The 16,745-nt window shown below is 52.5% G+C and overlaps 1 long non-coding RNA gene across 1 annotated transcript; it reads right to left on the bottom strand.

The window, feature by feature from the left end:
- Nucleotides 1–1,897: 1,897 nt before the first annotated feature.
- LOC140455245 (uncharacterized) lies at nucleotides 1,898–5,910 on the bottom strand. Its single transcript, XR_011952803.1, has 3 exons — nucleotides 5,596–5,910; nucleotides 5,339–5,468; nucleotides 1,898–2,361 (listed from the first exon to the last, which is right to left on the bottom strand). It is a non-coding gene; the product is annotated as an uncharacterized lncRNA (long non-coding RNA).
- Between the last annotated feature and the right edge of the window lie 10,835 nt (nucleotides 5,911–16,745).

Genomic DNA, 16,745 nt, shown 5'->3' with positions numbered 1-16,745 from the left:
ATCCACTAAATGTTCATTTCCAAGTATTACAGGGGTATTTTGAACTACCTTTTTATTTTTCTGGGATATATAATTGCAACTTCTCCAGGAATTTTAGATACAGGCAGAAAAGCAAACATTGCTAGCTCCCCAGTGCATCTTGTTTTCCCATGGGAACTGTTGAGTGACACAGTGACACAGGTCCCCTTCCATCACGTCGGAAAGTGGGAGTGGGGTTGGGGGTGAAGGGGGAGGGAAAGGGAGCCTTTGCATCGCATGCTTAATGTGACACTCGTGCACAGTCCCTTGTTCCTTGTCTAACTTCCAGCCATCCGAACCAAAACTGGAGCTGAGGGAGATCAGCCAAGACCTCAGTGGATGATGGGAAAGTCTTGCATGTGGCTCACTCTTTCACCTGCTCTTCTGAAACTGTTACTGATAGCTGAGGGTGGGTCAGTGGAAGACATCACTGGGGAATTGGATCCATATTTGGAATTACAGGTCCAGAGGGAGGAGAAAAGTGGGAAATGGAATGAACTGGATAGCTCTTCCTTCACGTTGGTGAAGAAGCAATGGGTCAAATAGCCTCCTTTTGTGCATTACTGTATGATTTTACAAACACACTTATCTTCTAAGGATATAGAGTAGGCCACTTAGGACTGAGATGAGGAAACATTTCTTCACCGAGATAAAGGTGAGTCTGTGGAATTCTCTATCACAGAAAGCGGTTGAGCCCATAACATGGAATGTTTTCAAGAATTGAATTGAATTGAATTTATTATCATATGTGCCAAGGCACAGTGAAAAGCTTTGTCTTGAGGCATTACAGACAGATCACAGAGTTAAGTAGCATAGATAAGTAAATAATAGATAAACAGCAACAAAAACAAACACACAGGTACAGACGAATGTTAAGGGTTTGTGAGAAGGAGACAGATGTAGTTCTCAGGGCTAAAGGGATCAAAGGGTATGGGGAGAAAGTGGGGCTATCTCTTTGAGTTGGATGATCAGTCATAACCAAACTGAGTGGTGGAGCAGGCTCAAAGGGCTGAATGGCCTACTCCTGTTCCTTTGTTCTACATTTCCACATTCCAATGTTTTAACCACCACCGCCTCCTTTTCACCAGACAGGTAAAATTAGATCATTTAGCGCAGATTGGGACTTCAATTGAGCATTCCTCTACTCCTAAAGTTCAGTATTGCAAGACAAAGTGTGAGCTTAAACATCGGATAAGCCTCTGAATCTGTTAGCATGTCAGTCAGTCAGAAAGTGATGGCCAAGAGCAGTGGGGGGTGACATGGTGGCTCAGTGGTTAGCACTGCTGCCTCACAGCATCAGGGACCCTGGGTTTAATTCCATCCTCGGGTGACTGTCTGTCTGTGTGGAACTTGCATGTTCTCCCCGGATTTGCTCTGGTTTCCTCCCACAGTCCAAAGATGCGAAGGCTAGGGTTATAGGGTCGGGGGCTGGGATGCTGTTCGGAGGGTCGGTGTGGACTCGATGGGTCAAATGGCCTCCTTCTAAATTGTAGAGATTCTGTGATTCCAGGATGCATAAAGGGCTGAACTCATCAATTATTAATCCCTGCTGTCTTGTTTCCGTGTCCCTTGACCTCAGCTTTTATTGATGGTATCTGTCTGTATTTATTTCTTGGCATTTTGTTATTAGTGATGATATTTATTTGCTATCTCTCTCTCTCTCTCTCTCTCTCTAAGTGATCAAGCATGTGGAACTGGCACAGTGCCTTTCAAGTGCCCTCATCCTGTGGGTGGGTGCATAGCGGCAGGTTTGTGCCATTTGCTGAGGGGGGCAAGGTGATTTGACATGCCAAGCCAAAGGGCTGAGGTCAGTGCCAAGTCCTCCTTAACCCTTTGAATTTAACTCCTGATGGGAAACACGAACCAGAATGAGGTCACTTTCACAATGAAGTAAAAAGTAAATAATTGAACTGGTGAATTCTCTGACAGTGTACCACATCCAGCCAATGACTGACTGTGATAAACACAGACTCCATCCACTCCCAGGTACTCAAAGGGTTAATGGTCACAGGTTACCGCAGATTGTCAGTTTGCAGTCAATATATTCTCTCCCTTCCTCTGGTAGGCAAAAATGAAACGGTTACAATGAAATTACCGGCGAGGGATTCTTTTCTTGAAACTTTGCAATAAATTATTGCTTTCAAAGTGTTTTTTTCTCTCAGTGTAATAAACATGACCTGTTGAAAATTCCACCTTCTTTTAATAGAAAAATTGTGGTACTTTGCACAGCTTTGTCCTTCCTCGTGAGAATCACTGGCCACTTGTTTTTCAGTTTCCCAGGGAAGGTGCTACGATACATGCATCGCTCCAGCAGTTGAGGGTAATTTACTGCATCGTTCCAGGCTGCAATTCAACATTAACCATATTGCTGTTAGTTTGGGGTCATTTACAGGCCACACAGGGGCAGGACAGAAAATATCCTCCTATAAGGGACATTAATGAACATGTCTGTGGTAACAGAAACAGAGTTAGCATTCTAAGTTTAACGTAGCTCTGTTTCAGAACTACCACAATGCAGTTAAATTGTAGTCAGTGGTGCTACTTCTATTCAGTTGGCTTCTTAGCAGAACTATAAAGAGCAAGATTTGGGATTGAGAAAGGATCACATGGAAAAGAGGACCCATGCAACCCCATCAACTTGTATCACCATTCCATGGCTGACCTCTGAGATCCATTTACCCGTCTTCTATATCATTGATTCATCTGCCTGGCGCATTCCATACATTGAAAAGAGGTGTTATTGTAAATATCAGGCAGGAATTTAACTTCAAAGGGTCCAACACTCATTTTTTTCCTTGTCTGAAAAGAAAGACTTAGAAAAGAAGACTTGCATTTGTATAGCACCTTGAGACCTCAAGACATCCCAAAGTACTTTCAAGCCAGCTTTATTTTTGAAGTGTTGGTGTTGTGATGTTGGAGTCACAGCAGCCAATTTCTGCACAGCTCACCCCCACAAACAGAAAAGTGAAAATGACCAGATAATTTATTTCCTTGGTGATGTTTATTTGGGAATAGACCTTGTCTCAGGCTAGCAAGGGAGGATTCCTCTGCTCCTTTTCTAAGTGGTGGCTATTCGATCATTTCCATTTGTCAACAGAACTCAGATGCAGCCTTGGTTTGACATCTCATCTGAAAGGTGAGTGCGTACTTCCTGGTGTAGAACCTTACACCTTCCCTGAAAAGCACACTGTGGGAACAAAATGAGACTCGCCTGATTTCCCAATGTATGCTTTTCAGGAGTCAGGCTCCACACCTAATGTGTACAATCCTCCCACACTCTCAACTCTGACTCTGCATGAGATTTAGTTCCACGAGTTCCCAGCTGTCTGTCTGTCTGTGGTGCCAAGAGCCACATGTTATGATTCTGTAAAATGGGATTTGGAAATGTTCCATTAGCCACCGCCTGGCTCTTGAGGAATGAAATTGGCAGCACTGCCAAATGGAGTGTCTTAGGGTAGAACGCCAAGTCAATGATGTTCTGTTAATGCAATTGTTGTTAGTGATGACAAGAAATCACTTGTTCTCTCTAGTTTCCTCCTATCTCTGTTTTCCTGGCCTTAAATATTCCTTGGGTGGAGTACAACTTTGGAAGGAACACAGCATAGAGTCATAGAGATGTACAACATGGCAACAGACCCTTCGATCCAACCCATCCATGCCATCCAGATATCCCAATCCAATCTAGTCCCACCTTCCAGCATCCACCCCATATCTCTCCAACCCCTTCCTATTCATATACTCATGCAACTGCCTCTTAACTGTTGCAATTGTACCAGCCTCCACCACATCCTCTGGCAGCTCATTCCATACACATACCACACTCTGTGTGAAAAAGTTGCCCCTTAGGTCTCTTTTATATCTTTTCCATCTCACCCTATGCCCTCTAGTTCTGGTCTCCCCCACCTCAGGGAAAAGACCTTGTCTATTTATCCTATCCGTGCACCTCATGATTTTATAAACTTCTATAAGGTCACTCCTCAGCCTCCAAAGCTCCAGGGTAAACAGCCCCAGCCTATTCAATCTTTCCCTATAGCTCAAATCCTCCAACCCTGGCAACATCCTTGTAAATCTTTTCTGAACCCTTTCAAGTTTCACAACATCCTTCCGATAGGGAGGAAACCAGAATTGCACACAATATTCCAACAGTGGCCCAACCAATATCCTGTACAGCCGCAACATGACCTCCCAACTCCTGTACTCAATACTCTGACCAATAAAGGAAAGCATACCAAATGCTTTCTTCACTATCCTATCTACCTGCAATTCTAGTTTCAAGGAGCTATGAACCTGCACTCCAAGGTCTCTTGTTCAGCAAGACTCCCTAGGACTTACCATTCAGTGTATAAGTTCTGCTAAGGTTTGCTTTCCCAAAATGCAGCACCTCACATTTATCTGAATTAAACTCCATCTGCCACTTCTCAGCCCATTGGCCCATCTGGTCAAAATCCCATTGTAACCTTCTTCGCTGTCCATTACACCTCCAATTTTGGTGTCATCTGCAAACTTACTAACTGTACCTCTTATGGTCACATCCAATTTGTTTCTAACTCCATTACAAAGTGGAATATCACCTCACTAACCACCCACCAGGCCCAGTCTATCTCCTTGAGTGTCATGGCCAGGCATAGTTGTACTCTGCCTGTGAGTTTACAACATGGTACATTGGACAGAAAGCAGAAGTGGGAATGCTAACTCTTTGTTCCCATCCCACTATCACTGACCGATGGAGAGGATTGGCCTCACGACCAGCCCTGCACACTGAGAGATTGCAACCAGGGCTTGCGTTGTCTATTGAGCTCACAGGCTTTTTCACCCCTGATTGGTTATCAATGTCTAAACCTGTCATATTGGGAGATTCACTCTGAGTGATCCAATGGCACTGTACAAGCAAAATAGGAGACTAAAAAATGCCCCCAAGTTAAAATGATGAATCACACAGACTAGGCTTGTATTTTCTTGACTTTTGAAGATGAAAGTATTTAAGATGATAAGAGGATTGAACACGTGCGATAAAGAGAAACTATTTCCCCTTGCAGACAGGAGCCCAGATAAAGAGGGGAGGATAATCATTTTCACACAGAAGGTAGTGGAAATCTGTCTTCCTCAAAAATCTGTCAAAGCTCAGAGCTAATTGAAAATTTCAAAACTGAGATCAATATGACCAGTTCTTATCCCAGTAGGTAAATGGAGTTATCAGTTTTAATCCAATTGCACCAAGCCCAAGGGGCTGATGGTCTCCGAATGCTCCTACAGTTTCGACCTTGCTATTACCCATTTTCCCTGTGTTTCTGTTTCTCCGGACCTCCAATGTTTCTCTAACCTTTGTCCTTTTGCAGGTCCATCTCAAACTCCACCATGCCCCGGCATGTCGTTCTTGCTCTGAATCCAGGTGCCTTTTAGTTTCATTGCCAAGTTCCTGACAGCAGGCTTTGAGGAACTGTGTGGAAAATCTGCACATCGGGAATGGGAACATTTAGACGACTCCTTATTGTATTTTTAAAGAAAAGTGCTCACTTAAAAAATAAAAAAAAATAGATTAGCAAAACAGTAAAGCAGTATTGCACAAGAGGTGATTACCATGGGAACATGAAGCATGCAGATACTGACCCAGCCACATTATGGGTCACTCAATCTGTTGAGGCAATGCTGGAGGATACATTACAAATAGACTTCAAGTTGAGCTCCTGTTCTGACGAGGCATTCCCGTTCCTCCTTACGGCCCAGTGAAGCTTGTGGGAGAGTGAGTGAGTCCGTGAGATTGGGAATCGAGTGTGATGAGGAATAGACTGTGATAGTCCACCTTGGGGGTTGACTAAATTGCTCACATTCACTGGCAAAAACAGCTTTTGAAGTGGAAATCTGAGGCTGGGAACAAGAACAAACTGGATGCTGATAGAACACAGCAGTGGAGGAATCAGGAAACCAATTTGACACGTGCAGAGATCAGGAACTCAAAACCTCGGCTCAACTGCTCATATCAACGTGTTACAGAACCGGCTTGGCTGAAGGGGTTACTGTGAAAATGTGTTAGCAGAGTTTTGAGTTCTGACACTCACATCCAACAGACACATTACTCTTGACACACACACACACACACATACAGACACACACACACACTCACACACTCTCTCACACACACACACACACACACACATATACAGACACACTCTCTCACACACACACACATGCGCACACACTCACACTCAGGAGGAATGTAGTGAGTGTGTGTGTGAGGGGGAGGGTAGTGAGTGTGTGTGAGGGAGAGGGTAGTGAGTGTGTGTGTGAGGAGAAAGATAGTGTGTGTGTGAGGGGGAAGGGTAGTACGAGTGTGTGGGGGAGTGGATAGTGAGTGTGTGTGAGGGGGAGTGTAGTGAGTGTGTGTGTGAGGGGGAAGGGTAGTGAGTGTGTGTGTGTGTGGAGGAAGATAGTGAGTGTGTGTGTGGGGGAGGGTAGTGAGTGTGTTTGAGGGGGAGGGTAGTGAGTGTGTGAGGTGGAAGGTAGTGTGTATGGGGGGAGTGGATAGTGAATGTATGTGAGGGGGTGGGTAGTGAATGTGTGTGAGTTGGAGGGTAGTGAGTGTGAGTGAGGGAGAGGGTAGTGAGTGTGTGTGTGAGGAGGAAGATAGTGAGTGTGTGTGAGGGGGAGGGTAGTGAGTGTGTGTGGGTGGGAGGGTAGTGAGTGTGTGTGAGGGGGAGGGTAGTGAGTGTGTGTGTGAGGAGGAAGATAGTGAGTGAGTGTGTGTGTGGGGGAGGGTAGTGAGTGTGTTTGAGGGGAAGGGTAGTGAGTGTGTGAGGTGGAAGGTAGTGTGTATGGGGGGAGTGGATAGTGAATGTATGTGAGGGGGTGGGTAGTGAATGTGTGTGAGTTGGAGGGTAGTGAGTGTGAGTGAGGGAGAGGGTAGTGAGTGTGTGTGTGAGGAGGAAGATAGTGAGTGTGTGTGAGGGGGTGGATAGTGAGTGTGTGTGAGTTGGAGGGTAGTGAGTGTGTATGAGTGGGAGGGTAGTGGGTGTGTGGGGGGGAGGGTAGTGAGTGTGTGGGGGAGTGGATAGTGAGTGTGTGTGAGTTGGAGGGTAGTGAGTGTGTATGAGTGGGAGGGTAGTGAGTGTGTGTGAGGGGGAAGGGTAGTGAGTGTGTATGAGAGGGAGGGTAGTGAGTGTGTGTGGGAGAGGGTAGTGAGTGTGTGGGGGGGAGGGTAGTGAGTGTGTGGGGGGGAGGGTAGTGAGTGTGTGTGTTGGAGGGTAGTGAGTGTGTGTGAGGGGGAGGGTACTGATGTGTGTGGGTGGGAGGGTAGTGAGTGTATGTGGGGGGCAGGGTAGTGAGTGTGTGTGAGGGGGGAGGGTAGTGAGAGTGTGTGATGGGGAGGGTAGTGAGAGTGTGTGAGGGAGAGTGTAGTGAGAGTGTGTGAGGGAGAGTGTAGTGAGAGTGTGTGAGGGGGAGGGTAGTGAAGGGGAGGGTAGTGAGGGTGTGTGAGGGCAGAGTAGAGAGTGCGTGTGAGGGGGAGTATAGTGAGTGTGTATGTGAGGGGAAGGACAGTGAGTGCGTGTGAGGGGGAGTATAGTGAGTGTGTATGTGAGGGGAAGGACAGTGAGTGTGTGTGAGGGGGTGGGTAGTGTGTGTGGGGGGGGAACTGGATAGTGGATATGTGTGAGTGGTAGGGTAGTGAGCGTATTGGGGGAAGGTGGTGAATGTGTGTGAGGGGGGCGGATAGTGGGTCTGTGTGTGGGAGGGAGAGGGCAGTGAGTGTGTGTGAGGTGGAGGGTAGTGAGGGTGTGTGAGTGGGAGGTAGTGAGTGTGTGAGGGGGAAGGTAGTGAGTGTGTGTGAGGGAGAGGATAGTGAGTGTGCGTGTGAGGGGGAGGGTAGTGAGTGCATGTGATGGGGTGAGTAGTGTGTGTGTGTGGCTAGTGAGTGTGTGAGGGGGTAGATTGTGTGTGGGGGGGTGTAGATAGTGGATGTGTGTGAGTGGGAGGGTAGTGAGTGTTTTGGGGGCAGGGAAATGAGTGTGTGTGTGAGGGAGAAGGTAGTGAGTGTGTTTGGGGGAGTGGATAGTGAGTGTGTGGGGGGGGTAGGGTAGTGAGTGTGTGTGGGGAGAGTGGATAGTGACTGTGTGGGGATGTGGATAGTGAGTGTGTGTGGGGGTCGGGTAGTGAGTGTGTGTGGGGGGTGGGTAGTGAGTGTGTGTGGGGAGTGGATAGTGAATGTGTGCGAGTGGGAGGGTAGTGAGTGTGTGTGAGGGGGAGGGTAGTGAGTGTGTGTGGGTGGCAGGGTAGTGAGTGTGTGTGAGGGAGAGGGTAGTGAGAGTATGTGAGGGGGAGGGTAGTGAGTGTGTGAGGGGGAGGGTAGTGAGTGCGTACGAGGGGGAGGATAGTGAGTGTGTATGTGAGGGGAAGGACAGTGAGTGTGTGTGGGGTGTGGGTAGTGTGTGTGTGGGGGGGCACTGGATAGTGAATATGTGTGAGTAGGAGGGTAGTGAGTGTGTGGGGGCAGGGTAGTGAATGTGTGTGTGTGAGGGAGAGGGTAATGAGTGTGTGTGAGGGGGAGGGTAGTGAGGGTGTGTGAGGGGGAGGTAGTGAATGTGTGAGGGGAAAGTTAGTGAGTGTGTGAGGGGGAGGATAGTGAGTGTGTGTGTGAGGGGGAGGGTAGTGAGTGCATGTGATGGGGTGAGTAGTGTGTGTGTGTGTGTGTTGTGGGAGTGGCTAGTGGATGTGTGTGAGTGGGAGGGTAGTGAGTGTGTTGGGGGCAGGGTAATGAGTGTGTGTGAGGGAGAGGGTGGTGGGTGTGTTTGGGGGCTGGATAGTGAGTGTGTGTGGGTGGAGTGGATAGTGAGTGTGTTTGGGGGTGGGTAGTAAGTGTGTGTGTGAGGGAGAGGGTAGTGAGAGTGTGTGGGGCTGCAGGATAGTGAGTTTGTGTGAGGGAGAGGGTAGTGGGTGTGTTTGGGGGGAGTGGATAGTGAGTGTGTGGGGGGGGAGTGGATCGTGAGTGTGTGTGAGGGGGAGGGTAGTGAGTGTGTTTGGGGGGGAATGGATAGTGAGTATGTGTGGGGGGAGTGGATAGTCAGTGTGTGTGGGAGCGGGTAGTAAGTGTGTGTGTTTGGGAGAGGGTAGTGAGTGTGTGTGAGTGGGAGGGTAGTGAGCGTGTGTGAGGGAGAGGGTAGTGAGTGTGTGTGTGAGGAGGAGGGTAGTGAGTGTGTGTGAGGGGGAGGGTAGTGAGTGCGTGATGGAGAGGGTAGTGAGAGTGTGTGAGGGGGAGGGTAGTGTGTATGTGTGTGTGAGGAAGAGGATAGTGAGTGTATGTGAGGGGGAGGGTAGTGAGTGTGTGTGAGGGGCAGGGTAGTGAGTGTGTGTGAGGGGCAGGGTAGTGAGTGTCTGAGGGGGAGGGTAGTGAGTGTGTGAGGGGGAGTGGATAGTGAGTGTGTTTGAGGGGCAGGGTAGTGAGTGTGAGTAAGGGGGAGGGCAGTGAGTGTGTGAGAGGGAGGGTAGTGATTTCTGTGTAGGGGAGGGTAGTGAGTGCGTGTGAGGAGTAGAGTAGTGTGTGTGAGGGGGTGGGTAGTGAGTGTGTGTGAGGGGGTGGGAAGTGGGTGTGTGTGTGAGGGGTAAGTAGTGAATGTGAAGGCAGTGAGTGTGTGAGATGGAGGCATGTGTGAGTCAGGGTAGTGGGTGTATTCAGGGAGGGGTAGCAGGTGTGAGGTACTGAGTGTGTGAGGAGGAAGCAAGTTGTGTGAGGGAGATGGTTGCAGGCGTGAGGATAGGAAGTGTGTGGGGGGGTAGTGAAGGTGAGGGTAGTGAGAGTTGGTTGTGATTGTGTGATGGTAGTGAGGGTGTGTGTGAGTGTGTGATTAGATTAGATTACTTACAGAGTGGAAACAGGCCCTTCGGCCCAACAAGTCCACACCGCCCCATCAGCATTCCTGAAGAAGGGCTCATGCCCGAAACGTCGATCCTCCTGTTCCTTGGATGCTGCCTGACCTGCTGTGCTTTTCCAGCAGCACATTTTCAGCTCCCCACTCACACACACTCACTACCCTCCCCCTCACACACACTCACTACCCTCCCCCTCACACACACTCACTACCCTCCCCCTCACACACACTCACTACCCTCCCCCTCACACACACGCACTACCCTCCCCCTCACACACACTCACTACCCTCCCCACTCACACACACTCACTACACTCCCCCTCACACACACTCACTACCCTCCCCCTCACACACACTCACTACCCTCCCCCTCACACACACTCACTACCCTCCCCCTCACACACACGCACTACCCTCCCCCTCACACACACTCACTACCCTCCCCACTCACACACACTCACTACCCTCCCCCTCACACACACTCACTACCCTCCCCCACACAAACACTCACTATCTTCCTCCTCGCACACACACTCACTACACTCCCCCTCACACACACTCACTACCCTCCCCCTCACACACACTCACTACCCACCCCCCTCACACACACTCACTACCCTCCCCCTCACACACACTCACTACCCTCCCCCTCACACACACTCACTACCCACCCCCCTCACACACACTCACTACCCTCCCCCTCACACACACTCACTACCCTCCCCCACACAAACACTCACTATCTTCCTCCTCGCACACACACTCACTACCCTCCCCTCACACACACTCACTACCCTCCCCCTCACACACACTCACTACCCTCCCCCTCACACACACTCACTACCCTCCCCCTCACACACACTCACTACCCACCCCCCTCACACACACTCACTACCCTCCCCCTCACACACACTCACTACCCTCCCCCTCACACACACTCACTACCCTCCCCCTCACACACACTCACTATCTTCCTCCTCGCACACACACTCACTACCCTCCCCCTCACACACACTCACTACCCTCCCCCTCACACACACTCACTACCCTCCCCCTCACACACACTCACTATCTTCCTCCTCGCACACACACTCACTACCCTCCCCCTCACACACACTCACTACCCTCCCCCTCACACACACTCACTACCCTCCCCCACACAAACACTCACTATCTTCCTCCTCGCGCACACTCACTACCCTCCCCTCACACACACTCACTACCCTCCCCCTCACACACACTCACTACCCTCCCCCACACAAACACTCACTATCTTCCTCCTCGCACACACACTCACTACCCTCCCCTCACACACACTCACTACCCTCCCCCTCACACACACTCACTACCCTCCCCCACACAAACACTCACTATCTTCCTCCTCGCACACACACTCACTACCCTCCCCTCACACACACTCACTACCCTCCCCCTCACACACACTCACTACCCACCCCCCTCACACACACTCACTACCCTCCCCCTCACACACACTCACTACCCTCCCCCTCACACACACTCACTACCCTCCCCCTCACACACACTCACTACCCTCCCCCACACAAACACTCACTATCTTCCTCCTCGCACACACACTCACTACCCTCCCCCTCACACACACTCACTACCCTCCCCCTCACACACACTCACTACCCTCCCCCACACAAACACTCACTATCTTCCTCCTCGCACACACACTCACTACCCTCCCCCTCACACACACTCACTACCCTCCCCCTCACACACACTCACTACCCACCCCCCTCACACACACTCACTACCCTCCCCCTCACACACACTCACTACCCTCCCCCTCACACACACTCACTACCCTCCCCCACACAAACACTCACTATCTTCCTCCTCGCACACACACTCACTACCCTCCCCTCACACACACTCACTACCCTCCCCCTCACACACACTCACTACCCTCCCCCTCACACACACTCACTACCCACCCCACTCACACACACTCACTACCCTCCCCCTCACACACACTCACTACCCTCCCCCACACAAACACTCACTATCTTCCTCCCCTCACACACACTCACTACCCTCCCCCTCACACACACTCACTACCCTCCCCCTCACACACACTCACTACCCACCCCCCTCACACACACTCACTACCCTCCCCCTCACACACACTCACTACCCTCCCCCTCACACACACTCACTACCCTCCCCCACACAAACACTCACTATCTTCCTCCTCGCACACACACTCACTACCCTCCCCTCACACACACTCACTACCCTCCCCCTCACACACACTCACTACCCTCCCCCTCACACACACTCACTACCCACCCCACTCACACACACTCACTACCCTCCCCCTCACACACACTCACTACCCTCCCCCACACAAACACTCACTATCTTCCTCCTCGCACACACACCCCCCCCCCCCCCCACCCCCCTCCCCCCCCCCCCTCCCCCCCCCCCCCCCACCCCCCCTCCCCCCCCCACCCCCCCACACACCCCTCCCCTCACACACCCTCACTACCCTCCCCCCTCACACACACTCACTCCCCTCCCCCTCCCACACACCCTCACCCCCACCCCCTCCCACCACCCCTCACCCCCCCCCTCACACACACTCCCTACCCTCCCCCTCCCCCCCCACTCCCTCCCCCCCCCCCCCCACACAAACACTCACTATCTCCTCCTCGCACACACACTCACTACCCTCCCCTCACACACACTCACTACCCTCCCCTCACACACACTCACTACCCTCCCCCTCACACACACTCACTACCCACCCCCTCACACACACTCACTACCCCTCCCCCTCACACACACTCACTACCCTCCCCCTCACACACACTCACTACCCTCCCCCACACAAACACTCACTATCTTCCTCCTCGCACACACACTCACTACCCTCCCCCTCACACACACTCACTACCCTCCCCCTCACACACACTCACTACCCTCCCCCTCACACACACTCACTACCCACCCCCTCACACACACTCACTACCCTCCCCCTCACACACACTCACTACCCTCCCCCTCACACACACTCACTACCCTCCCCCACACAAACACTCACTATCTTCCCCTCGCACACACACTCACTACCCTCCCCCTCACACACACTCACTACCCTCCCCCTCACACACACTCACTACCCTCTCCCCTCACACACACTCACTACCCACCCCCCTCACACACACTCACTACCACCCCCCTCACACACACTCACTACCCTCCCCCACCACACTCACTCACACACTCACTACCCTCCCCCACACACACTCACTACCCTCCCCCTCACACACACTCACTACCCCTCCCTCACACACACTCACTACCCTCCCCCTCACACACACTCACTACCCTCCCCCTCACACACACTCACTACCCCTCCCCCTCACACACACTCACTACCCTCCCCCTCACACACACTCACTACCCTCCCCTCACACACACTCACTACCCTCCCCCTCACACACACTCACTACCCACCCCCTCACACACACTCACTACCCTCCCACTCACACACACTCACTACCCTCTCCCTCACACACACTCACTACCCACCCCCCTCACACACACTCACTACCCCTCTCCCTCACACATACTCACTACCCACCCCCCTCACACACACTCACTACCCCTCCCCTCACACACACTCACTACCCCCCCTCACACACACTCACTACCCTCTCCCTCACACACACTCACTACCCTCCACACACACTCACTACCCTCCCACTCACACACACTCACTACCCTCTCCCTCACACATACTCACTACCCACCCCCCTCACACACACTCACTACCCTCCCACTCACACACACTCACTACCCTCCCCCTCACACACACTCACTACCCTCCCACTCACACACTCACTAACCCCTCCCTCACACACACTCACTACCCTCGCACTCACACACTCACTAACCCCTCCCTCACACACACTCACTACCCTCCCACTCACACACACTCACTACCCTCCCACTCACACACTCACTAACCCCTCCCTCACACACACTCACTACCCGCCCCCTCACACACACTCACTACCCTCCCACTCACACACTCACTAACCCCTCCCTCACACACACTCACTACCCTCCCAGTCACACACTCACTAACCCCTCCCTCACACACACTCACTACCCTCCCCCTCACACACACTCACTACCCTCCCCCACACACACTCACTACCCTCCCCCTCACACACACTCACTACCCTCCCACTCACACACTCACTAACCCCTCCCTCACACACACTCACTACCCTCCCCCCTCACACACACTCACTACCCTCTCCCTCACACACACTCACTACCCTCCCCCTCACACACACTCACTACCCTCCCACCACACACACACTCACTACCCACCCCCCTCACACACACTCACTATCCTCTCCCTCACACACACTCACTACCCTCCCCCTCACACACACTCACTACCCTCCCCCTCACACACACTCACTACCCTCCCACCACACACACACTCACTACCCACCCCCCTCACACACACTCACTACCCTCCCACTCACACACTCACTAACCCCTCCCTCACACACACTCACTACCCTCCCCCTCACACACACTCACTACCCTCCCACTCACACACTCACTAACCCCTCCCTCACACACACTCACTACCCTCCCCCCTCACACACACTCACTACCCTCTCCCTCACACACACTCACTACCCTCTCCCTCACACACACTCACTACCCACCCCCCTCACACACACTCACTACCCACCCCCCTCACACACACTCACTACCCTCCCACCACTCACACACTCACTACCCACCCCCCTCACACACACTCACTACCCACCCCCCTCACACACACTCACTACCCTCCCACTCACACACTCACTACACTCTCCCTCACACACACTCACTAACCCCTCCCTCACACACACTCACTACCGTCCCCCTCACACACACTCACTACCCTCCCCCTCACACACACTCACTACCCACCCCCCACACACACTCACTACCCTCCCCCTCACACACACTCACTACCCTCCCACTCACACACTCACTAACCCCTCCCTCACACACACTCACTACCCACCCCCCTCACACACACTCACTACCCTCCCCCCACACACACACTCACTACCCACCCCCCTCACACACACTCACTACCCTCTCCCTCACACACACTCACTACCCTCCCCTCACACACACTCACTACCCTCCCCCTCACACACACTCACTACCCTCACCCCACACAAACACTCACTATCTTCCTCCTCACACACACACTCACTACCCTCCCCCTCACACACACTCACTACCCTCTCCCTCACACACGCACTACCCTTCCCCCTCACAAACACTCACTACCCTCCCCCCATACACACTCACTACCCTCCACCCACACACACTCACTACCCCCCCCACACACACTCACTACCCTCCCCCTCACACACACTCACTACCCTCCCCCTCACACACACACTCACTACCCTCCCCCTCACACACACATACACACTACCCTCCCCCTCATACACACTCACTACCCTCCCCACTCACACACACACTCACTACCCTCCCCCTCACACACACTCACTACTCTCCCCCACACACTCACTACCCTCCCCTTCACACACACTCACTACCCTTCCCCTCACACACACTTGCTACCCTCCCCTTCACACACACTCACTACCCTCCCCCTCACAAAAACTCACTACCCTCCCCTCACACACTCACTACCCTCCCCCTCACACACACTCACTACCCTCCCCCTCACACACTCACTACCCCCTCTCACACACACACTCACTACCCTCCCCCTCACAACACTCACTACTCTCCCCCCACACACTCACTACCCTCCCCCTTCACACACACTCACTACCCTTCCCCTCACACACACTTGCTACCCTCCCCTTCACACACACACTCACTATCCTCCCCTACACACACTCACTACTCTCCCCCCACACACTCACTACCCTCCCCCTTCACACACACTCACTACCCTTCCCCTCACACACTCTCACAACCCTCCCCCTCACACACATCCACTACCCTCTCCCTCACACAGACTCACTACCCTCCCCCTCACACACACACTCACTACCCTCCCCCTCACACACATCCACTACCCTCCCCCTCACACAGTCTCTCTCTACCCTCCCCCTCACACATACTCACTACCCTCCCCCTCACACACACACTCACTACCCTCCCCCTCACACACACACTCACTACCCTCCCCCTCACACACACTCACTACCCTCCCCCTCACATACACTTCTCTACCCTCCCCTTCACACACTCACTACCCTCCCTCCTCACACACACTCACTACACTCCCCCACACACACACTCACTACCCTCCCCCTCACACACACCCACTACCCTCCCCCTCACACACACTCACTACCCTCCCCCCTCACACACACTCACTACTCTCCCCTCACATACACACACACTATCTTCGTCCTCACACACACTCACTACCCTCCCCGTTACACACTCACTACCCTCCCCCTCACACACACTTCTCTACCCTCCCCTTCACACACTCACTACCCTCCCCCCTCACACACACTCACTACACTCCTCCCACACACACACTCACTACCCTCCCCTCACACACACTCACTACTCTCCCCCTCACATACACACACACTATCTTCGTCCTCACACACACTCACTACCTTCCCCCTCACACACACTCACTACCTCTCCCTCACACACACTCACTATCCTCCCCCTCACACACACTCACTATCCTCCCCCTCACACACTCTCTCTACCCTCCCCTTCACACATTCACTATCCTCCCCCCTCATACACACACTCACTACACTCCCCTCACACACACTCACTACCCTCCCCCTCACACACACTCACTAC

This window comes from Chiloscyllium punctatum, chromosome 30 (genome assembly GCF_047496795.1).
Source record: "Chiloscyllium punctatum isolate Juve2018m chromosome 30, sChiPun1.3, whole genome shotgun sequence".
In the NCBI taxonomy this organism is placed as follows: Eukaryota; Metazoa; Chordata; class Chondrichthyes; order Orectolobiformes; family Hemiscylliidae; genus Chiloscyllium; species Chiloscyllium punctatum.
This window is presented reverse-complemented; position numbering and strand designations above follow the sequence as displayed.